The 26614-nt window shown below is 42.4% G+C and overlaps 1 long non-coding RNA gene across 1 annotated transcript; it reads right to left on the reverse strand.

Annotated features, from left to right (window-relative positions):
* Positions 1–372: 372 nt before the first annotated feature.
* On the reverse strand, positions 373–26106 carry LOC142925067 (uncharacterized). Its single transcript, XR_012942162.1, has 3 exons — positions 24161–26106; positions 20554–20663; positions 373–4236 (listed from the first exon to the last, which is right to left on the reverse strand). It is a non-coding gene; the product is annotated as an uncharacterized LOC142925067 (long non-coding RNA).
* Positions 26107–26614: the final 508 nt, after the last annotated feature.

Here is a 26614-nt window from a genome sequence, read left to right on the forward strand (position 1 = left end):
GTGATTAGCTTGTGACTGGTCACAGAAATGGCTATGTTAAAGTCAAAGTCTACACATCCACAGAGGCACCTAGTATAAATCAAACAGGAGAATTTAGCATTGAAATAACTGAGGGATTAGCTTGTGACTGGTCATAGAAATAGCTATGTTAAAGTCAAAGCCTACACATCTACAGAGGCACCTAGTACATGGACGTCAAAGGGGCTGCAACCAATCGACTATCATATAATAAACCGATGTGAAAAAACCTAAGTCTAAATTACATCAATATAACAAATGTACTCAATATATTCTTCAATAAGCTGAGCTATCAACAGTAACTGGGTATACATTACACTATATAATGAATACCATATAGTAAACCAATAAAAAACTAAAATATAAACCACCTCAATGTTATCAATAAACTCTATATATTCTCCAATCAGCTAAGCTACCAACAATAAGTCGTTATATATCACAATGCTATATGGCGAAAAAATGGGTGGATTCTTACCCTCAACTTTAGCACCACGGATAGCTATTTGGTGTTTGAACATTTTAACACCTATTTTTTGTTGCCAGAAAGGGTACAATATATTCTTATTTTCATACTTTGATACTGGGAAAAAGGTCCCATTTTAAATATATGGTGATTTGCCTTTTATATTGGCAAGAACAGCTTTGCTTCATTGTGTTAGATTAAACCAAAAATACTACGTAGTTTATTATTAAAGTTATGTATTTTTAAAATGTTTTCCCCATTTTTATCGCCATCGCACGATGAGTGTCTTTGAGATGAATTTTCCTTTCAGAACTCGGAGCAGAGCTTCAGCCCGTGTTAGAAAATGGCCCACAGAAGGGGATATGACAAAACCTATTCTGAGACCCATTCAAGTGACGTCTTATCCAAACTCGGAGGCACTGCAACTTTCCCAAAGGCCCTGTTGCAGACAAATTTTCGTTGAAAGGCAGAACTTATTTTTATTCACAGAGGTGACATTTTTGCCAACTTAAGTCGAAGAAAAAAATTAATTTAACGTGTTGTTTATGTGTGCAGGCATTCGTGGCTGGGGCTGAGACCATAATCTCGCTGCACTTGACAATCACTGGCGTCTCGCTGGATTCAAACCCAGGATCTGTGCAGTGCCAGCTCTATGTTTTGACTCCTGAGACACCCAATCATCTAAAATATTAGTCACGTGATTATTGTTGGGTGGTTTCACCTTAGGATATCAAGGACACAATTATAATGCCAAGTTGAATGCCGTTTAGAATTGTCCATCCAATAATTTTATTCAAAAATAAAAGTTTCAAAGGAAAATAAAATTTGTATTGGCAACTAAAGGCGTAATTAAATCATTAAATAAAATGAAACATTTTTGCTTTGGTGATGAAACAACATAGCATCCTTGGGAGGACATTTAATTACCAAATTACACTGATTTTTTATAGTGTCTTAAACCACAGCATGCAAACAACATATTTTTCCATGCACAATTAAGTAATTGAACAGGTCTGTAGTCACAATGAGTTTTTTTTTCTGAAGTGATTAGGGTTTGTATCACCAGTGTGTTCAAGTGGCGTATGCACAGCGTACTCTTTTGTCACAGGTACAGGGAATGTGAGGTCCAATGCTAACTGGGACTCGAGTATTATTTGCACAAATACACAGATATACAATGGGTATATAATTAAAATATTTCCCATTTTACGACATGGACGAAAAACTTGGACACTGACAGAGAACATAGATTGTGAGTTGCAAAGTGTGCACAGAAGCAGGCATTGTCATATGCATTCGTAAAGAAACACCAAACCAGAGACGTACGTGGGTTTGGACAGGACACCACCGTTACCGACAGCATCTTCATGTGGTTGCATTTAAACGCTACGTAAATTCATATTATATCGTGTAATTGTGTTGTATAGCGAGGGGTTATGGCTAGTGGAGGATACCTGATCATGGAATGGCAGCCAGAGGTGGCAAGATGCTCAAAAAGAACAATCACTGCAGAGATGGAGCAATGAAATCCTTTCATGTGCGAGCGTCAAGACGCTTTTTTATTTCAGGAATTTGTAAAATTAGGATGGTAGCAGATAGAGAATGATGAGTTTACCAGTAAAGATATACAAAATCTGCACAAAATCACTCACTTTACAGTATTTAGATTCACCGTACTTTATTTCAAAGCTCTTACAAATGTGAAATATTTCAAGTTTGACTGCTACTTGCTTTGATTAATGTGAATTTAAAGTTGACTTTTCTCCATTTTTAGCACAAGCACAACGCAGAACTTTTTGCTTTCCCTGCTGCGCAGATTTACGTGGCAGTGGAAACCTGTCTGGCGCATCATCTATTGTGCCAGGTATTTATTTTCATTGCGTTTGGGCACAACGCATTGGCTCTGCTTCTAGGGAAGTCTGTTTAAGAGCCTCATCCGACATGAGGTTTAGCCAAACTGACATCACGTACCAAGCGGCAATGGCGAGTCTCTCTTGCGCTCACACCTCTAATCTTGTCTGTCTCTTTTTTTAGCAGTATTCTTCAGCAGGTGCCGCTTCGGTGCCAAACACATTGCTCGTCAAACTTGAACGCTGCACGCTTGGCTATGTACGGTGCGAAGAAAGTTCAGCATAGGCACGGTATTTTTTGTACTTTTACAATTAACTGCTGGTCTCACCAAGTCCTCACCATTTCTCGCGATCGCATGATACAGCGATGCGCCTCACACCTCCACACGAGCTGATTTCACTGCTCCATCTCCTTGGTGGCTGTGCTTCAGGCATGTTACATTTCCTCGGCTTACAGGGAATGGAACCATCGGCCACCGCCCCTTCTAGCGACGTGTCCTGCCCAATGTCACGTCTCTCTCTTAATCGTTTGCATGTTGTGATTATCTTCCGTATAACCTCTAATCGACGTTCCCATACTGCCTCGCAATGTAATGCAAAGCACGCATCTCTCTCTCTCTCGCCATGCTTCGTTGCACACCTTCCAGATTTGTCCAAGGCATTTATAAACAAATGACTACACAATACCATAATACATTTCTGTCAACTCATAGGATTGTCCAAAATTTGATAGTTTTGGTACAATGTACTTTTTAGTATTTTCTGGAATGGAGCTGGAGTGCAAAGATTTTAGGCACGGGCATGTGTGTAAGCTCATACATGCGCACACGCGTGTCTGCAGCTGCAGACAGACACACATCTGCACAAGAGCCTGGTTTGTGTAGTCGGTGTTGAGCACCAGGAGCTTCATTTTTAATGTGAACAGGCAAATAATTAAAGAAATGCAACGCCGTAAATTTTATTGCGCGCAAACCTTGAGTGGATTTTCTTATTTTCCATGAACTAACCATAGCGCGTGAACGTGAGGAATTTGTATAGAACACGGCCGCTCTGGCAGACAGGCTGGCTGTTATTGTGTGCCTTTCACGTGTTAAGGAAAGGATTAAAAAACAATTGGCGCTGAAAAGTGAAAAAAAGGTCGCCATTGGCAGTTGTTTGAAAACAGTGAATGGTTAGGCCGCTACTTGGAGTGGAACAAGTTGTCATCGACTTTGGCCAAGCTGCCACCAAGTTTGGGTGCCAGTGACCCGAGTTTCCACTGGAGTCGAGTTCTCCTCTGGCACAGTAAAACTTACATTGCGTCTTGGCGCCACTGGAATCTCTGCCCCAATAATTCCCAAAGTGATGCAATGCGCTTCCTTGAGCTGAACCAAGCGACACCATGCAAGCGTCCACAGCTTGCACGCTCGATCATGCACGCTGCCCTCCACGCCATCGCTCAGTGGCGAGAGTTTATTTCATGGGAGTTGAGTTCGTTATAACCTCGGTCGGCCCTCTGCTGTGGCCGACGCGCTCGACTCCCAAGCGAAACGTTGCGAGTTCATTTAAATCTCGGTGTGGTGGTCAATTCGGCCCATCGTCTCTCCACGGTCATTCAAATCAGAATCACCTGGAGGGAAGTTAACATTGGTTATCCAAGGACAAGACTGGCTCCTGTTCATAGGAAGTGGAATGTTCACCGTCGGCCTGGGAAGAAGAAGAGTGGCTGCTCCAATGCTCATGTGATGAGGGGGACGCTTTGACTTCATGAAATGTCTATTTTTATTTGTGGTCTATTTCTCCAGCCCCATTGTAAGTATCGTGGTCCCCCAACCGTCCTGCTTCCAGAGAGCAGGAAACCCGGAATAAGCCACGCCGAGCGTGACGCGTTGTGGGCTGATGTCGTCAAGCCCCGCTCATCACCTGTACAGTGACACACACGACAAAAGGTGATACTTTTTTTCACAGATCTTTGTGTTATCCCATCACTAGTGCAATAAAAGCAATATTCGGAAGAATAAACGAGTGTTCCAGTAAAGTGCTTAAAGGTGTGACATGTCATTCTATGACAGTGTACCCTTTATATAAAACATTGGCAGAAATTGTTCAACAAATTATAAAAATACATTTCTGCTGTTGTCTTTTGGTGAAATCTCTATATAGTCTATGGTGTGCCCTATGGTATGAACAAAATACTGTCAGAACGAGGTAGCAATCATTGCTGGAAGGGACACTGACTGACTGACTGACACAACCTGTGACAGGATGATGACCATGGGGAGAGAACATCCCTCTGGGGATGTCCAACTTTGAGCGATGGAATGACCCGACATGGGTACAGCCTCGAACATAATGATTGGATAATGATTGTAATGGAATTGTAGGATAGATGTCTAGGATAGATGTCCGGACTTGTTGACCACTTTAGATGAAAGTCGAGTAAATGTAATGTTTTTTTTCTTATCGCAAGGATTATTTAGCAGTGCAAAGTCTAATTGTATAGGCCTGCGACCGCATCGTGGATGCTGTCGTGGTGTAATGGGTAGTGGAATGACCTTTCAATCCATAAGTCACTCTTCCGGCACGGCAGTCGAAATTTTGGGCAAATTTTCTTCATTCCCCCTCTTGCCTCTGACCACCAAGCAGAATAAATGGCCACATCATCACCATGACTACATCATCACCATGACTACATCACCACCATGACTACATCACCACCATGACTACATCATCACCATGGCTACATCACCACCATGACTACATCACCACCATGACTACATCACCACCATGGCCACATCATCACCATGACTACATCATCACCATGACTACATTATCACCATGTCTACATCACCACCATGACTACATCATCACCATGACTACATCACCACCATGACTACATCACCACCATGACTACATCACCACCATGACTACATCATCACCATGGCTACATCACCACCATGACTACATCATCACCATGACTACATCATCACCATGACTACATCACCACCATGACTACATCACCACCATAGCTACATCATCACTATGACTACATCACCACCATGACTACATCATCACCATGGCTACATCACCACCATGACTACATCATCACCATGGCTACATCATCACCATGACTACATCACCACCATGACTACATCACCACCATGACTACATCACCACCATGACTACATCACCATGACTACATCATCACCATGACTACATCACCACCATGACCACATCACCACCATGACCACATCACCACCATGGCTACATCACCACCATGACTACATCATCACCATGGCTACATCATCACCACTATGACCACATCACCACCATGACTAAATCATCACCATGACTACATCATCACCATGACTACATCACCACCATGACTACATCACCACCATGACTACATCACCACCATGACCACATCACCACCATGACTACATCACCACCATGACTACATCACCACCATGACCACATCACCACCATGACTACATCATCACCATCAACTTAACACAGGTTTTACCAGCAAATATGATCATTCATAATGCATTTTTTGTGGGGTTATGTCCTTCCACCACTACGTATATCCATTCATGTCTTAATCAATAAAGTGTTACATTCGCTTGTGAGAATTATTGTTCGCATTCACGATGAGTGGAAACAATAATAATTGAAGTGTTTAACGATTGTAAGCGTGACACCACAGTTGATCGGCAGGTCGCGTTTAGTGGGATAAAGTGTGGTCTACATCCACCTATTTCAAGGCGTCTGGATGGCGTGGAAGAGTAGGCAAAATACCCTCGAGAAGGGGCTCTCAAGAGCTCTCTCTGTTAGGAGCTCTTCCGCCAGCAGTGACGTGAGCAAGCAGCAGTTGCAGGGCTGCGCTTTCACCTCGCCACCGCATCTTTGCATCGGCTCCAAAGGGGCCTCCTCCCGTTGATCAATCTAAGAATGTGAACTCTGCAGCAGTCGTTCAGATGAAGCTCTTCTCGAATTGAATAATTGAATTGCTAATGGCCACCGCTTTTGGGGATGCACTTTTAAACTGTGGACAAAGTATTCTATTAACGCTGTTGTCCAATGGGGACTGGCGGTGGAAACATTACATTGGCATTTCTCGGAAGAGAAGAACCGCTGGACTTTATGTTTTTAATTGTAAATGCGCAGTACTCTCTTATAAAAGTGATGAGCGTCATACTGAACTGTACGAGTTGATCCTTTTGGGCATCCTACCTCATTAGAATCACTTCATCGTTATCCATCCATGTCTAAATGAACAAAGTGTTAAAGTAAACAGTACCGTGAGCCCGTATATTTGCTTATAATTGAAATGGAAAGTAACTCTTTAAACATTCCGCTTTGTGTCACAAATGTGCCAGTCGGGCATGGTTAATTCTGATAATTCCAATATAGTACTTTTCTGTAAATGTTAATCTGTTATTAACATTAGTATTAAACAAAAAATCATCGTATAAACCACTTAATACGCAATGATGCCTTTTCTGAATCAAACTTCCGGTATATTATTGCAACATAGCCACTCAGTTCAACCATCCATCCATCCTGACATGGCAGCATGCACGCTCAGAGGTACGGTGCATACAAATGATACGGCCATGGCAATGCAATGGTGTTGGGATAAATGACACATTATAAATGCAGAACATGTCGCGTTTTTTATGGTACTATCATTCCACGCATGACCACCACATCTATCTATCTCGCTGTCTTTCTACCCAGCCAGCCAGCCATCAGTTCCACATCTATCCATCATATCGCCTTTCATCTGACTATCCGTCATATACTCAGCTATTCATCTAGCCTGCCGTATACAACGACAATTGTAGTTGCCCACCTGAAATACCAAATCTCATTTGCAACATGCTCTTACTGATAGCTCAGGGTGATACCAAACTTAATAGATTGAAGGAATTCCACGTACAGAATATATGAAGGAAGGGAGGAGAACACCATTGCCAAGAGAAAGGCGGAGCTCATTGCCAGGCTCTGGTATCACGGCCTATTGATGAAATATAATTTTGCTGGGAAACTGGATACGACTATGAACGCCTTTGAAAGTTGACGCTGTAAGAGCGGGTCAAGCAAGTAAGAGTGCATCTTTTTTTTCTCTATTTAAAAAAAAATTCCAAGTTAATGTGGCAACGATCGTTTGCACGTGTTCTTAATGGGAAGGAAATACTTTTGATGGGAATCATAATCTGCGAAAACAGCGGGGTTCTTCCCGAGATGCACACTGTTTCTCTATGCTGCGTCTGTGTGGGGAGGGGGGACTCTACTTTAGTCGTCAAATCTTTGAGTGGGTCCGCTTCTCGTTAAGCATCTAATTGACTTTCCACTGGACCCTCCAAAAGAGATCCTTGGCACGTTGGGTAATATCACCGCAATGAAGGTGATCTCGACTAATTAACTCGATAACGGCGAATGCACCGTGTACCCTGTCAGGCAGTCTCCTTCATGCCAACCGAAATGCTTTCCGCCCACAGGCTCCTGTTGATTCGATTTTTAGTCTTCGCCCCCAATCTCTCTCAAGACGTTTCATTGTTGCAGCACCTGTGTGCTAATACGTCTCGGTAGTTTGTTCGACAAAATTGGGAACGGCATTATCATCGACGTGGCAGTTCTGTGCCAGAACATGTCTGAAGGGTGTATTATGTCCCGCATAAATCAGACGAAGAAGTTGAAGACAACTTTGTGTAACATGACAACATTTGACTTAAGTCAGGCTGGACAGTATAGATTTACTATAGGCGTTTGCAAAGTATTTGTACAAATGTACCGTTCAGCTTTGGGTTGTACAAATAATATTGTATAAAAATAGACGTAACAATGCTTTGTACAATAATATTAGATTGGCGATGGCTTTAGGTAGTAATGTAAATTTAAAGGTTGTGTTTACATCTGTGCAACTCCTATCAGTAGTACTATGAGGAGGAGGTAGCACAGCAAGCAGGCTGCTGACCTCGCTATGCCAGTGTCTCAGTGTCGCAGAGCATGCATCCATATTTCTGAGCACCCTGCTGCCAATTCCTCCTTGCATGCGAAACTACGACTTATGAAGTGGCCAAACATCCCCAGCAGGTAGTCGTCGTGTGATTGCTGGTGCCTGTGTCCAAGTGTTTATTTACATGTGCGCATATATGCAACATAGAAGGGTACAACATGTTTTAAGTCCCATACATTGAATGTCAAATGTTTATTTTGCTCTGAGCAATAAAAGTAATATTTACTTATTAAACTATTTTATTTAATCGGGACTATGTAGTATTGCTAAGGTACCAATGATATACAGGATATGGATATTATCAGGAAGTATACATTACCCTGCAATGTTTATTGAATGTATTTTTATTACGTATAAAATATTGTTTTCAGGGTTTCCTTTATCACACCCTTCCAGTGCGATAAGAGGATGCCAGCCATATGGACAGTATTCTCGGTTGAAGATGTTTCTTGATTGTTTTTTTTTTTAAGGGAAGCAGGGATTTTCTAACCATACTGGCCGGTGTGCCTTGGTGACGGGAGGCCGTCCACCAAGGAGATGATAATTAAAATGATCGATTTGACTGCCATATGATGAGCATTCGTCTGTTTGGCAAAGTGGATGTGAAATGGCTGCCCCCCACGGCGCGGAACAGGCCAAACGAAACAATCTCGATGGTAGCTCTGTCATATCTACTTTTGTGGGCTGTTCTCTGGCATGATAGAGTGCACTACTCGGAGACCTCACTGGATGCTTCGTCTCATGATCTGACACAATCGGATACAATTGTGAATAAAAAAGATACTGCAAAGTTTATCAATAGTGTGCGAACCACTTCACCACTGTTCACCCTTGATGTAAATTATGTATTTGTGAAAGTTGCGATTTCACATTTCATGCACAAACAAATCCTAAACCCCGAGTTTGTCACGAGTGATATTGGTACAGTATTTATCTTCTTGGCAGCTTATGAATCCGATTTGAGAGTCAAATGCACCATGAATATAATTAAATTTAATTTCCAGATGCATGGAACGCACTCCAGAATTCACAAACAACTGATGCAACACGCATGCTGTGCTACTAATTCCTTAGATGAATCAGTGGTCATGATCGTGTACGTCCCCCAACGCTGCTGTGTAGCCTCATTGTTGATGAGCTGCTATGGAATTGGAAAGTTTTAAGGCTGCTATGGTGGTTTTAATTTGTTCTTTGTCTGATAATTCTACTCAGAGATTTACAGAAGTGCGTGGTTTTTTAAGTGTCTACGTTAATGCTGGGTTTGTAAAATAAATTACATTGTGATAATCTCAGCATAGTGTTAATCTGCTTAATTTTACCCAGCAAATCCAGCACACTCAACTTTTTACGGTTTTGTGATTTTATAACATTCACAATTTCTTATTGTTTGCTGTGGATTGTGTTGCTATCGATGCTGTTAAAATGTTTGGTTACTACAGGAACGCAGTATACACAATGTACACTTTACTAGTGTTTTTATTTCATGCAGGCATGATTATACCAGCTGCAGGTAAAGGGAAAAGCTGAACATGCACATGAAACCCATGGCTCCTTGTCACGGTTTAGCTGGCACGGCCCTTAACACAGTACGAATGAATTCCCACCAGTTTTTTACGTTCGCCACTTACTCGCCTGCAAGAAGGCCGTTCTGGATTTAACGTTTACGAGCACTGCTGCGTTACACTGCATTGATCCACATTTTAAAGTAAGTGAAGATTTGACCTACGTTTTCAGATTTAAATTTCTCAACACAAGAGATGCATGTTTGGAATTATATATTGAGAGTCGAAGGGAGGAATATATTGATTCCATAACATGCAGGTTAAAACACAATGCAAATTGTGAGTAGCAATGTGTTCTTGAGCAGGATTATGGTCAAGAATAATAATACTGCTGTGGCAGCCAAGGGATGGAATGCATCCAAGAGGATGTTGACGGAGGAGATGGAGCGATGAAATCCGGTCACGTGCTCGGTGGATTGTTACATCGCAGAACCGTGAGATGGCAATGGCTTGGTGAGGTATTTATCCAACAGTGGATTGACCATGGCTAATGATGATGTTAGTTTATTGTGTAGGTATTATACATGGAAGCTGAAACATAAGATTATATTTTGTGTTTTTTTATTGCACATCTTCAGCAATACATTTGCTGAAACTTGACAATGGGCTCAAATGCTGTATCCCTTGATGACATTCCAAGACATTGCCAAGTAATTAAGCCATGCATTTATTATTTTACATTCTTCCAAATGCAACGACCACCACACTTCTGTTTGATGTGTTTTTGTGTTACGCTATCAGTTATTGCAACAGATGGCAATTTACCTCCAGGGATAAATTCCATGCAACTCAATGCAAGGGCTACTAGGTGCTTGTTTTATATTGCCGATCCGGGGAAGGTGCCGCATAGCCACCTTGACAATACACGGGCCACGTTTGCTGAGATGGGTGGCGTTGTGCTGGCGGTGTCTGCACCTCCAGCTATTACGATACCGACAATGAAGTTGGTAAGCCAGTCGATGTCATTTTCTTTGGTTCAGTCTTGGGGCAAGATGACAATTTTGCCAGAATGACTTTGAAATATATTTTGTGTTATGCACACACACACACACACATTTCCCACCAAAATATGTTGTGAAAAAGTAATAGACCCGATATAAATGTTTTGTGTGAATATCAGTGCAACATTTATTGTGCTCCTTATTTCATTAATACGGATATAAACAAACAAAAATTCAAAAGTAACGACATTTTAATTAAATAGCTTTTTAATATGCTGGTTACAATTAAACAATATTGTACGCTTTCTTAACCGTTGCTGAATAACCTTTGCAGGTTAAGTGTCATTTAGAAGGGGTGGGGGTGATGAAGGGGAGGGGGGTGGAGGAGGGTGGAGGGGGGTGAAGGGGTGGGGGTGAAGGGGAGGGGTAGGGGGTGGTGAAGGGGAGGGGTGGGGGTGAAGGGGAGGGGGTGAAGGGGAGGGGTGGGGGTGAAGGGGTGGGGGTGAAGGGGTGGGGGAGGTGAAGGGGTGGGGGTGGTGAAGGGGTGCGGGTGGTGAAGGGGAGGGGGTGAAGGGGTGGGGGTGGTGAAGGGGAGGGGGTGAAGGGGTGGGGGTGGTGAAGGGGAGGGGGTGAAGGGGTGGGGGTGGTGAAGGGGTGGGGGGTGAAGGGGTGGGGGTGAAGGGGTGGGGGTGAAGGGGTGGGGGGGTTGATGCTTCTTCCCTGCCCCTTAATTTTGCACTTTGCAGGTTCTCTCAACACTTTTGTTTTAAATTTTGATTTAAAGCTTTCGTGACTGCAGTAATTCATATTCTTAGTTTTTTCGGTAAAGTCACGTTGAAGAGAAACAACAAAATAACAAAATATATATAAAACAATAAAAAATTCTCACGACGTTTCGACCATAACTCAAACGGTCGAAACGTCGTGAGAATTTTTTTTTTATTGTTTTATATATATTTTGTTATTTTGTTGTTTCTCTTCAACGTGACTTTTGTTTTACTTTGGGACGTTAAGATTTGAAGAGCAGAAAAATAATGGCAGGGTGGTCTCGTGATCAGTTCACAAGCGGAGCTATATAGCCAAGGATTCACCAACTACTCTACTTCCAGAGCATTATTCAAATGCAAGCTTAATGTTTTAGTAATCTCAAAATAACTCACCGTCGGTTTGTGTGAAGATTTGCTTTGCACCGAAATGTCACGCATCGCAAATGCAAAGTGTATGGGGGGTTTATTGTAACTGAAAGCATTTGCGGTTCATAATAAATTATCTATCACGTGAACAAAATAACAATGCTACATTCACAGCCCTGCACATTTAGATGATGTTGATATTTTTTATCATTACCTTATGCAAAACGGTACCTTGAGGGCATGTTGCCGATGCAGTCGATGCCCCCCACTAGAGATCGTTGATACATGCCAAACGTGCACCTGTGAGTTGCAGTATAACGAGTAGTGACGCAAGAATGTTCCCTGTATTTAGCATTTGGCTAATGAACTATATATGGATTTAATGTGTTGTGCTTAATCCACATGTCACGTACGCTGTGTGTGACTTCACAACTGGTGTTGATGCGTGGACACTTGTTAGTCCAAGGTACTCATTTGTACTCACGTTAGTAAAGCAGTCTCTCAGGTTCAACTTCATGCATGTGCACCCACCTCTGCAAGTATGGAGCTAATTTATCAATGCTACTTTGGCAGTGGTGCACAGGCACAAATAACAACACAACTCATAACATTCATGAATAATCTTGATTTGAACCTTTCGTGATTGCAGGAATCCATACTCTTTGGTTCTTTTGGTATAGTCACGTAGGTAGAAAATAAAATAAATCACGACGTTTCGATCGCAACACAAGCGACCGTCATCAGGTGGAACAGATACAGCAGGAGAACTGCTGACATAGGAGAAAGAGCTGCTGCAACAACAAGAGTTTATATAGGATTTTGGTGGGCTCAATCCAAGTGTAAGTGGGCGGAGCTAGAGAATGAATTTGTACGTAAATGTGATAGATTAGCATGTCAATGTAAGAGAGATGAGCATGTCAATGTAAGAGAGATGAGCATGTCAATGTAAGAGAGATTAACATGTCAATGTGAGAGATGAGCATGTCAATGTAAGAGAGATGAGTATGTCAATGTGAGAGATGAGTATGTCAATGTAAGAGAGATTAACATGTCAATGTAAGAGAGATTAGCATGTCAATGTAAGAGAGATGAGCATGTCAATGTGAGAGATGAGCATGTCAATGTAAGAGATTAGCATGTCAATGTAAGAGAGATGAGTATGTCAATGTGAGAGATGAGTATGTCAATGTAAGAGATGAGCATGTCAATGTAAGAGAGATTAGCATGTCAATGTAAGAGAGATGAGTATGTCAATGTAAGAGATGAGTATGTCAATGTGAGAGATTAGCATGTCAATGTGAGAGATTAGCATGTCAATGTAAGAGATGAGTATGTCAATGTGAGAGATGAGTATGTCAATGTAAGAGAGATTAGCATGTCAATGTAAGAGAGATGAGTATGTCAATGTAAGAGATGAGTATGTCAATGTGAGAGATTAGCATGTCAATGTGAGAGATTAGCATGTCAATGTAAGATAGATGAGTATGTCAATGTGAGAGATTAGCATGTCAATGTGAGAGATGAGCATGTCAATGTAAGAGATTAGCATGTCAATGTAAGAGAGATGAGTATGTCAATGTGAGAGATGAGTATGTCAATGTAAGAGATGAGCATGTCAATGTAAGAGAGATTAGCATGTCAATGTAAGAGATGAGTATGTCAATGTGAGAGATTAGCATGTCAATGTGAGAGATTAGCATGTCAATGTAAGAGAGATGAGTATGTCAATGTAAGAGATGAGTATGTCAATGTAAGAGATTGACATGCCTATGTAAGAGAGATTAGCATGTCAATGTAAGAGAGATTAGCATGTCAATGTAAGAGAGATGAGCATGTCAATGTGAGAGATGAGCATGTCAATGTAAGAGATTAGCATGTCAATGTAAGAGAGATGAGTATGTCAATGTGAGAGATGAGTATGTCAATGTAAGAGATGAGCATGTCAATGTAAGAGAGATTAGCATGTCAATGTAAGAGATGAGTATGTCAATGTGAGAGATTAGCATGTCAATGTGAGAGATTAGCATGTCAATGTAAGAGAGATGAGTATGCCAATGTGAGAGATTAGCATGTCAATGTAAGAGATTGACATGTCAATGTAAGAGAGATTAGCATGTCAATGTAAGAGAGATTAGCATGTCAATGTAAGAGATGAGCATGTCAATGTGAGAGATGAGCATGTCAATGTAAGAGAGATGAGCATGTCAATGTGAGAGATGAGCATGTCAATGTAAGAGAAATTAGCATGTCAATGTGAGAGATTAGCATGTAAATGTGAGAGATTGACATGTCAATGTAAGAGAGATTAGCATGTCAATGTAAGAGAGATTAGCATGTCAATGTAAGAGAGATGAGCATGTCAATGTGAGAGATGAGCATGTCAATGTAAGAGAGATGAGCATGTCAATGTGAGAGATTAGCATGTCAGTGTGAGAGATTGACATGTCAATGTAAGAGAGATGAGCATGTCAATGTAAGAGAGATGAGCATGTCAATGTAAGAGAGATGAGCATGTCAATGTAAAGGAGATTAGCATGTCAATGTAAGAGAGATTAGCATGTCAATGTAAGAAAGAGTAACATGTCAATGTGAGAGATGAGCATGTCAATGTGAGAGATTAGCATGTCAATGTAAGAGATTAGCATGTCAATGTAAGAGATTAGCATGTCAATGTAAGAGAGATGAGCATGTCAATGTAAGACGGTCCCAGCCACCGGAGGTGGTGGAGATCCTCCTGTGGCTGGGCCGTCTCACAGATATTTAGCCTGGTGATGTACTCAGAGAGTCGGAAATAACAGCTGACATAGGCAGGTAGAATGGAAACATTACAGTCAGTGAAGACTTTACTTGGTTAGTAACGTCCTTCCAATGATTGCTCAGTTTGTATCCATCTTCTCGGTTGAAGTTGTGTCTGTGTTTATATATCTGGATGGCTTCATGAACAAATCTCTGATAATAGCCGGTGGGTTTGCAGAGTACCTCCGTCTTGGAAAAATCAATTTCGTGTGAGCCTGCAGTGTTAAAACAATGATCAGCAATGGCAGAGGTATTAGTCCTACCATGTTTCAGATCCGCCTTGTGTTCACGAACGCGGTTCCGAGGCGGGTTGTTTCGGTCCCAATGTGATTGCTGCCGCAACCACAACTCAGTTTGTAGACACCAGGGTATTGCATTGTCAGGAATCACATCCTTTACCGATTGGATTAAATCACGGATTTTGTGTACTGTGTTGAAACGAACCTGGATCTTGTGTTTGTTTAAGATTTTGGAAATCTTTTTGGTAACCTCTGCTATGTACGGTAAAGTGATGGTTTTGGTTGGATCCTCAGAAGGTTGTCTTCGCATGGCTGGGGAGACAGCTTTGCGGATTGTACGGTCCGCGTATCCGTTCATCCTGAGGGCTTGGTGTACGTGCTCCAACTCACTGGCTCGGTGGTGCTGGTTGGAGATGCAATGGGCCCTATGGTGTAGTGTTTTGATGAGGGAATTCTTCTGGGGGATGGTGGTGGGAGTCAGGCTTTAGATAGGCATCCGTGTGGGTGGCTTTCCTGTAGACCGAATATCCCAACGAGCCATCAGGTCTCTTCTCGATCAAAACATCCAGGAATGGTAGTTTGCCATCCTTTTCCACTTCCATGGTGAATTTGGAATTGTATGGAATTGATGTGGTTGAGAAATTGGTTCAGTGCTGGCAGGCCATGTGGCCAGATGACGAACGTGTCATCCACGTATCTCTTCCACAAGGAAGGACGTAGGGTGGATGTCTGGATGGCATCTGTCTCAAATTTATCCATGATAACATTCTGAGACCCTGCTTCCTTTCATGGGCAAGTCCACCTCAGCTGTACTTAACTCAGATGATTTGCTTGTCAGTTTCGATGTAGTCTCTCTGTTCACCAATGTACCTGTACCTGACACCATTGCAATCATTGAAGACTTGGTCCAACAAGGACTGAATCCAGATGTACCAACTTTGGTAAGGCACTGCCTTACCAACACATACTGTACTTCACTTGAAATGGTACATTCTACAAACAAAATGGGGGTACCCCAATGGGTTCTCCCTTATCGCCAGTTGTAGCGAATGTTTTCATGGAGAAATTTGAGACATGCCATCCTTTTCCACTCTACGTGGAAAGGGATGGCAAACTACCATTCCTGGATGTTTTGATCGAGAAGAGACCTGATGGCTCGTTGGGACATTCGGTCTACAGGAAAGCCACCCAGACGGATGCCTATCTAAAGCCTGACTCCCACCACCATCCAGCCCAGAAGAATTCCCTCATCAAAACACTACACCATAGGGCCCGTTGCATCTCCGACCAGCACCACCTAGCCAGTAAGTTGGAGCACGTACACCAAGTCCTCAGGATGAACGGATACTCGAACCATACAATCCGCAAAGCTGTCTCCCCAGTCATGCGGAGACAGCCTTCTGAGGATCTAACCAAAACCATCACTTTACCGTACATAGCAGGGGTTACCAAAAATATTTCCAAAATCTTAAATAAACACAAGATCCAGGCTCGTTTCAACACAGTACACAAAATCCGTGATTTAATCCCATCTGAAAAGGATGTGATGCCTGACAATGCAATACCCTGGTGTCTACAAATTGAGTTGTGGTTGCAGCAGCAGTTACATTGAGGAAATGAAACGGCATGTCTCGGACCGCGTTCGTGAACACAAGGTAGATCTGAAACACGGTAGGACCAATACCTTTGCGATTGCTGATCATTGTTTTAACCCTGCGGGCTCACACTAAATTGATTTTTCCAAGACAGAGGTACTCTGCAAACCCACCGGCAATTATCAGAGATTTGTTCATGAAGCCATCCAAATATATAAACACAGACACAAATTCAACCGAGAAGATGAGTACAAACTGAGCAATCATTGAAAGGACGTTATTAACCAGGTAAAGTCTTAACTGACTGATTTTTCATCCTACCTGCCTATGTCAGCTGTTATTTACGACTCTCTGAGTACATCACCAGGCTAAATATCTGTGAGGCGGCCCAGCCACAGGAGGATCCCCACCACCTCCGGTGGCTGGGACCGTCTTACATTGACATGCTCATCTCTCTTACATTGACATGTCAATCTCTTACATTGACATGCTCATCTCTCTTACATTGACATGTCAATCTCTTACATTGACATGCTCATCTCTCTTACATTGACATACTCATCTCTCTTACATTGACATGCTAATCTCTTACATTGACATACTCATCTCTCACATTGACATGCCAATCTCTCTTACATTGACATGCTCATCTCTCTCACATTGACATGCTAATCTCTCTTACATTGACATGCTAATCTCTTACATTGACATGCTAATCTCTTACATTGACATGTCAATCTCTTACATTGACATGCTAATCTCTCACATTGACATGCTCATCTCTCTTACATTGACATGCTAATCTCTCATATTGACATACGAATCTCTCACAATGACATGCTCATCTCTCTCACATTGACATGCTAATCTCTCTTACATTGACATGCTAATCTCTTACATTGACATGTCAATCTCTTACATTGACATGCTAATCTCTCACATTGACATGCTCTTCTCTCACATTGACATGTCAATCTCTCTCACATTGACATGCTCATCTCTCTTACATTGACATGTTAATCTCTCATATATTGACATGCTCATCTCTATTACATTGACATGCTAATCTCTCACATCGTGATTTATTTTATTCTATACCTACGTGACTTTACCGAAAGAACCAAAGAGTATTCATAAATAACGCAGCTTATAATTATATAGGTAGGATTATATAATAGTTGACGTTTTTAGCAAAGGCCCTCCACAGCCAATAGGCAGGTGCTTGTGTATGACACACGCGGTGCTTGTGTATGACACACGCGGTGCTTGTGTATGACACACGCGGTGCTTGTGTATCATACACGTGAACGCGCGTGAACAAAGACCCCCCTCCCCCAGTCAACCTCATACACTCATATGAGTGACATTTACCGAGCACGAATTGGAATTGTCCGTAAGCAGGAATCGAACTCGGATGATTGGGTTCGTAGCACAGCGCGCTAACGCCTGCTCTAGCGATCCCCACATCCATAGAGACAGATACGTCAGTGCTTGTGTATGCACTTGCGATGCTTGCAGACGATTACTGCCTCACACTTTCATGTGCACGCGTTTACTAAGACTCCCTTGCACGCAGGGGCTCCATAATTGCACGAGACCCGAGACACTTGCGCTGAGTTTGTGTGGCCTTGAAAACACACAAGGTGAGCGTTTCCCACGTGAAACGGGCCCTCCTCCGTTATTTATGGATAAAATGTAAATATTTTAGTTGGCATCGTTGTCTACGCACGTGATGCCATTTAAAGAAAGCAGGGGTGGAAACGGGATTCGTAGTTGTTGGCGCATGCAGTGAAGTTGTTCTCTGATAAGTAGGATACAGGAGAGACCATGTAGATCCCTTTTTTCCAGTTGTCTAAACCCTGGGTGTAATGGTCACGTTGCCAGAGCACTTGGTGCATATTTATACAATGAGCAGGTATCAAATAGCCTTGTTGAATACTCTTTCTTAAACAGCGATTATGAACAAAGTAAAATAAATCGCAGCAACCTGCTTAAGTTCTAACGTTTGGTTGGAAGTATGCTGCTCTGGCATTTCCAAAAAGCGAGCTCCTCTTTAGCGTTATCAGTAACCTCTTGCAAATCCTTTTGTATGAAGCCAAGCACTCCATGTTTATATTTCACTCATTACTTTGTGCCGGGATGTTTATAAATGTCCCTCACGCTTCAGAAATAATTGCAAAACAGCGTTTTAATGAACATTGCTAATTGGAACTTGTATGTTGTATTCTTTGTTCCTACCACACAGGTCTAAAACACTAAAACAAACCAGCGGTGCCTTCTCTGTGTGTTCTCGCTGTTTCGGACATTTTATTGCTTTCAAAAAAACCCCCAAAGAGGAATGAAAGTGAGGGCGAGAGAGAGCGTCAGCACTTGAGGACGTTGTGATTTGCTCTCAAACACACCGGTGCGCTGAGACGGTAACACATTGGCACGTGTTTCTTGAGGCTCACGTACGCCTTTTGGCGTCCTCTGGTCGAACACCGTTTGAGATGAGGCTCAAAAGAAAGCTGTCTCTCGTGTGGACCAAATCCGTTTAAAAGACAATGCATCATATTATCAGAGTATGCTTTTTGTTTGCATTCCGACCACAAGCATTGTGGTTAATGCAGTCATGATTCCTTGTAGATGGTTTCAGTTTGGTGTTTTAACATCTTAACACAGCTGTTTTGTTGCCAGAAAGAAGGGGAAAACCTCTTCTCATATTTTGGTACAGGCAAAGGAGGAGGTCCCATGATGTGGTAGATGAGTTAACGGATAAATATGGATAAACACATATACTGTAAACTGTTCGATCTAGAGCTGTTTAGCAAGCACCAGTTAAGGGGCCGTCGATAAATGACGTCACGCACCTAGAAAGGGGCGGGGGGGTCAGACATTTGTGAGATGTGTGACGAGGGGGGGGGGAGGTTTGAGAAATGTGACGTCACATCAAAATGCGCAACTTTAAATAAATATAAACAACACGTTATACTTCATTAAATATACGTTTTTTTAAGTTTAACATGTAGGCTTTCATGTAGGTTTTTTTTAAATTAATGTTTTCTCCTACAACATCAGAGTGCAGCAGCACATTAAATACGCACTACAATGACAATAGTTTAAAGCTTTGTGACGTCACAGTGCCATGCCAACCTCACACGATGGACAATGTGAGTCGTAGTTAGACATGTTTGTGTCTTGAGGCTCACGTTCACATTCTATACTGGGTAGTTATTAAAGGCTAAGATATCCGAGTGGCATTCTAGACGAGGTTCAGATACCCCAATCATTACTGAAGTGTACATTGACATTAGTTGAACCGAGATGACAAGTGTGGTAGGGCACTACGCCATATAGCACTGCTACCTACAAATGAGTGCACACACACACAAATTTACAGACACAGATCCCCCATATAGCCTTAACAGACTGTTGGGGCAAGTGCTGTTAGCGAGCACCTATGAAGGATGGAACGGCACACGAGGGCATTGGTGGCCAGCACCACGCCAGGGTCGTCTTTGTCTTCCTAGTAGCGATGTTTACACATCGCACGAGGTACTCATTTGAGTACTGGTGTTGGCCTTGAGAGGGAATCGAACGCTGCCCTACTGGTCCCCCACGTGTGCACGCACATGCGCACACACACACATGTGCACACACACGTGCACACACACACACGTGCACACACACGTGCACACACACACACACACGTGCACACACACACACGTGCACACACACACACGTGCACACGCACACACACACACACACACGTGTAGATACGCATAATTACATTCACAAGGTCGCCTAAATGTTTACAATAAATTTGGTAAAAGTTGACAAATGTATACTTTCATGAGCAAAGGAATTCCCTGACCAAAGTCTATGTCCCTGCACCATTTAATCTGCCGCAGGCAGATTGCCAGTGGGCGTGTGAGACATCGCTGCACCAAAAAAAACTATCGTGTGACAGTACCTGCTGTTTAATTTCTCATTGTCATCCACTGATCCAACGCTTGGTGATATATCGTTCTTTTTTGCTGTGAAATATGCTGCGCTTGCCAGTCTTGAGTGAAAAGGGGTGGCCTGTTGGGTATAAGAAATACAGAAGCAATTTTATAATATCCCTTTTGATTATTAAAACAACTTTGAGGACAAATTGGAAATGCAAAACAGAACTTATTCTGCAAAGCTAAAACACATTTTGACACCAATTGGTGAATTCGTGAGATTTTACTTGGCAAATATGACTATCTGTAAATTTCTTGCATTTACAAGCTACTTGTTTTGTACTAGCCTGCCAAAAAGGATTTTTTTTTACACATTACTACAAGGAAACATAATGAAAACTTAGTTTGAGGTATAGTTATATTGACTGCTCACACGTCAGATATATATATGAAGTGTAAAAAAACTCAACGTGTTATATTTTTCGTTCATTTGGCCAACAAGTCAAATTTTAAAACGATATCCCATACAATTTTAAGTTGTTCAGCTCGAGTTGCACTGACATGTGTTTTCTCTAAGTGGGGGGGGGGGGTGTAGCAGTGGCAATGCGCCCTTACTACGGTGGTGCATTGCATCGCAAACCCGGCCACCTGAGTTCTGAGTTTAATTCCTGGCCCTTAACAAAGCCACACTGACCAGTGTGAAGTGTGGTCAAAGTTCGGACACGGCATCGACGCCTTCATCCAGCAGTTCGTTGACAATGGGTTAAACATAATTTATTCAGCAAAGTAACGTGTAGAAAATGACTATGAAAAATATATTGTGAATGTAGCCTTCTGAAACATGGGCTACTCTTCACTTTTGCAAAACCAATAAGGATGGTTAACTCAGGTCATTGCCATTTAGTGAATCACACCTGCATGCAATTTAGATTTGACTGCATTATAAAAGTTGCAGACTTCCTGATGCCACATCAGTGGAGTTACATTTCCTGATGATTTTGAAGGGAGATTTTTTTCTTCTTCTAGAAATGTTTCCCTATTCAGTGGCTCAAGTCGGCAGCATCCCTCTGGATTTGAAACTCTCGCATATCATTTCCAGATGTTGTGGGGCTTTGAAGACGCATCCAACTTTGCCCGACATCACAAAAGGATGTTAGCAGCTTCTGACGACTATTCCTGGAATTCCTCATGGCAAGAGCTATGACGCTCAGTGTAACATTTCTCGGGAGAACACATTTCGAAAGCTATGCAACAAATAAGAATTCCTACCCTTTCCGTCTGTCGCACCTTTCTAAGAAAGCAATTGGAATACCATTTTTTTACGAAGCCTCTCTAACAAGCAAAGGTGGAAAACGTTTTGCACCGTTATATTAGGAGTAATATCACTGGCCATGCACATTGCCACATGGTGAAACGGTTTAAGCTTTAGCTCACTCTGCTACAGGGGGGGGGGGCAAACTCTCCTCTATTTTGAAGGAAACTTTCCAAATTATGGCTTTTCCCGGGGCTAGGCCATGAAGCCATGGCCTAGTCCCGGGTCTATCGGTACAAATTATTCCGGCAGCATTCATTATTGTCAGCTATATTTTGTATGCCGCTGACATTCGCGTCACCTTACCAAGCCACCGCGCCGTCTCGGGCAGATTCCTACGCGAGCAGCAATGCATTGCAATGGCAGCCAGCGACACGCGAATGCGCGCGCGCACACACACACGAGGTGTGGCGCTCTCTGTTGCGGCGAGGTGTGGCGTTCTCTGTTGCGCCAGGCGTGCGGCCGGACCGGCAGAGATGTGTCAGCGTGTGCCGCTGGTGCCTGGGACAGCTGCTGGCCACGCGGCGGCGGCAGCAGCAGCGCACTTTTTGCAAGCTGCCAGACCAATTGAGGGATGGCAGCAATGGATTGAAAGATAAACGTCCACGCGGGTTGCCCAACCAGGGCAGTGTGGGGTACAGGCAGCAGCGTGAGATGTGCGAACCACTCTTGCGGACAATCACATTACTGTCCACGACATTACCGCTGTAATAAGTATTGGTGTTTGGTCGGTTGAAGGCAAAAAGCCATTACCATTTAACTTCTGCAAGGTCCCTGCTTGGTGGAACCCAAGGAGACTGCTTTAACACTACAACATGCCAGGAGCACAGAGGTGCTATGCTATTCAATTCACAGTATGCACCTACGTTGCATATCGCGCAATATATTCCCATGACTGCAGAACGGTCCCAAAGGGTGAGATTTTGACGGTGAAAATGACCTTCGAAAAAACGTGTTCAACTTTTCATCAGACGGCATGAAAATTACTTTTTTTTAAAAGTCGGAAATGTATGCATTGATCCACAGACAGGCTAGACACATTAAGACTGGCAGGAGGTAGAGAGAGAGGAAGTTGAACAATTTTAAGCCTGCAACACTCATGGGACAAGTACATGGTGTTACTTGAATGATATGTTTAATCGTCGAAGAGTATAATCTTAGGCTCATAAATATAACAAACTCAATAATTACAGCATATTCCCACAGTTATTGAGACTAAATACTTGGATATGAAAATTGTCCGGTCAGGTTGAATTGAGGATGCTTTGTGATTTCATTTATGCCAAATTCTTTGACAACAGCAAGAAGCTGCTTTGTAGACACGATGTAGCACGATTGCGCCGATAAGTGAACGTGACTACTTTGCAAATACTGTTTTGTAAAGGTATATATATGATGCTTTAAATTAACTGTTCAGTGGTGCACAGCATTTGGATGTGCTCAGAGCTGTTCTGGCGATACTTACAATCGACGCTAACTTAATCTGTTACTGGTCGCAAGGTGAGATTTGGATATGTATGTTGAACATATTTTTCACCGTACATAGCCAACCGTGCTAATCGGCTGACTTTAACTTTAATGAAGTGAATAATTCTATAGCAGCGTTAATAAAAAAAAAAACCCATATAACAACCACGAAGCGTGCGTTTAGCCACTGGGGCTCCAGAATGTCCAGGCAAACACAGACACCCACTTTGTGTTGATCCACTCGATGCAAGTGAGAATACATCACAATGCTCATTCTCTGTTGGCTTTGTTGACTTTGAGCCCCTTTGCACTGAATATTTTATACATCTCCAGTTGTTCTGTTTAGGCAGGCCAAAACACGCTGTCATGCTAATAATTACAATTTTCCGCAGAGCTTAATTTAGTTTAACAGTCGGAGACTCATTGCAGCCTCGCTTGAAGCACATTTCTAAGGCAGGAGAAGTCAAGTCGCAATCAGAATATTGCATTGTACGACTGCTGTTAATTCTAACAGTCTTCTAAACTGTTTAACCTTTTAAAATAATTTGCACTTGAACTCTTCTGCGCAAAAACAACAAACAATAGTCATCTCATCTACTCCTGGTTGGGTGTTGACTGAGCCCATCATCCCGGTGGGGTCATTTAAAATGAGTATAATTTTGGAGAGAAATCAATAGTCGGTTGTCCTATAGATAGATTCACGCCCGCCATAGGAATGTGGAATTCCCAACACCACCTCTGGGCAGCAAGCAGGAGATGATGACCTGCAGAGTGGTTTGCTGCGTCAATTCTCGGCCACGGCTAACATCACTTGTGAGCTGTCTTGGACAGGCCCTTCAGCAACCCGCACTCACCAGCGTGGTGAAGAATGGCCAAAACACCTCCATGGCCGACCTGGTGTGGGAGAGCACCCATCCAGCAGTGGATTGACATAGAGCTGCAAAATAGAATTGTTATTTTTTATAAGATTATTTAATCTTATAAAATACAACATATTACAATGATACTTAACGTGTCAGTATGTTGTAATAAGTATTTTGTCGTGAACATATAGCCCGATTGGCATGGCTCCACTTAAAGGCACGTTAGTCTCGACAAAACACATCTCTGTCGGCAGTCTTTGAAATCCATTAGATTATTATACACCACTCGGCATGTGTGCTGATCCATAAAAAAATACTTAATTGTTGAGGTTAAAATATAATTAGCGGCCAACCTTTCAATACATTCGCAATTTTTAGTAATTGAGAGTGGCGTTCAAAGTGTGTCGCCATTATACGGTGATACACGTTGGACCTCCCGGGCGCTTTCACGTTTAAACCAGGACCACCCAGCATATAAATAGATTTTATGGCTTCAGGAGGCATATTTAGCACAGACATCACAGACATATCTGATTGGAGGGTTGGAGGAGAGGGCAAGCAAAGCAAAACACCCCTGCCGAGCGTGAAAATTGTGCAGTCAGCCGTGAATATCCCATAACTGTAGCATCCATATACAGCGTGCCCTCGAGTTCACGGGTGTGAGGCCGTGCCTTAATACGAGGGAAAGTTAAGTGGCAATACTGGGCTTATTAATCTCTTCATTGGCTTGCATGCGGCTTCTTGAATGGGAAAACATTAAATTGCCATTACCACCCAGCGCACTCGTGCGTGTTTATGTGTTGTACGTGGCGAAGCAATCCCACAGGTGTACTCGGACAGACCGCCGGTGGCGACAGAGATTTGACTCGTGCAGGAGACATTGTCTTGTCGCGGCAACGCGGCCTACGGTACTTGACTGGTATAGACTTCGACACCTCTGAAATGTAACTCGTTCCATTGATATTCTTTTTACATCCCTTTTAAATTGGACATTCCAATATTCAACACCACACTCTTACATTCTACCCGACTTTAAAATGATGTGACATCTTGACTTGGAGCTTCCGTGACTGCAGGAATTTATATTCTTTGGGTCTTTCGGTAAAGTCACGTAGATATAGGTTCAAAGAAAACAACAAAAAAATACTTCCCAAAGAATATGATGTGACATGTATACACATTTATTTTTTCTCAATTGTTATAAAGACATCGCGGGCCCAAGTGTTGTCTTGGTGTCGACATTAAGCAGCAGATGAAAGCTACATATATTGTTGGGAATAGTTCCTTGGGTGGCTCAGAACTTCTAATATCTGCACTGGAACACTGACGAGCCAGTTTTTCAGAGATTTTGAGCTTAAATGTCAGCAGCTATTTGGGATTAATTGTATTTTTTTTAAGTATATGAGTTTGATGGGCTCAGCCCAATCACCAATGACAGCACAAATCCTCCCATTCATGTAAAAGTTGGCCTTTTCCTTTCATTTCACTTAAACAAGCCTTGGAAGGGCTATATTTAAGAACTGACACGAATGCTTGGCATGCAGTTCCTGATTTTGTAAAGACCAATTAAAGAGTGCCTTTTAGTAAAGTCACGTAAAATGAGAATAAAATAATAAATTGATAAAACAAAATAACACAATAAAATTCTCACGACGTTTCGGCCACAACACAAGCGGCCTTCATCAGGTGAAGGGACGAGAATATCTGGAGGACAGCGCTGGAGCGAACAAAGCCACGCTCAGATCGCGACCTTTAAGCTGTGTGAGAAGAAACAAAGTGCCTTGACAAAGGAATTAGCATAGAATTTTGCATTGAAATGGCTGAGTGATTAGCTTGTGACTGGTCACAGAAATGGCTATGTTAAAGTTAAAGCATACACATCCACAGAGGCACCCCTTGACAAAGGAATTAGCATAGAATTTAGCATTGAAATAGCTGAATGATTAGCTTGTGACTGGTCACAGAAATAGCTATGTTAAAGTCAAAGCATACACATTCACAGAGGCACCTAGTACAAATCAAACAGGAGAATTTAGCATTGAAATAACTAGGAGAATTTAGCATTGAAATAACTGAGTGATTAGCTTGTGACTGGCCACAGAAATGGCTATGTTGAAGTCAAAGCCTACACATCTGAGCTATTCACAGTAACTGGGTATACACTACACTATATAATGAATACTATATAGTGAACCAATAAAAAAACTAAAATATAAATTACCTCAATGTTATCAATAAACTCTATATATTCTCCAATCAGCTAAGCTACCAACAATAAGTCGTTATATATCACAATGCTATATGGCGAAAAAATGGGTGGATTCTTACCCTCAACTTTAGCACCACGGATAGCTACGGGCCCCGTTCAGACGGACGAGTTCATCCATGGTCGGAATGGAGGAGGGAGAGAGAGACAGCTGCGAGGCGCTGTTATACTCCATGTTG

Source organism: Petromyzon marinus, chromosome 18 (genome assembly GCF_048934315.1).
Source record: "Petromyzon marinus isolate PM22_M1 ecotype Great Lakes invasive population chromosome 18, UKy_Petmar_22M1.pri1.0, whole genome shotgun sequence".
NCBI classification, from domain to species: Eukaryota; Metazoa; Chordata; class Hyperoartia; order Petromyzontiformes; family Petromyzontidae; genus Petromyzon; species Petromyzon marinus.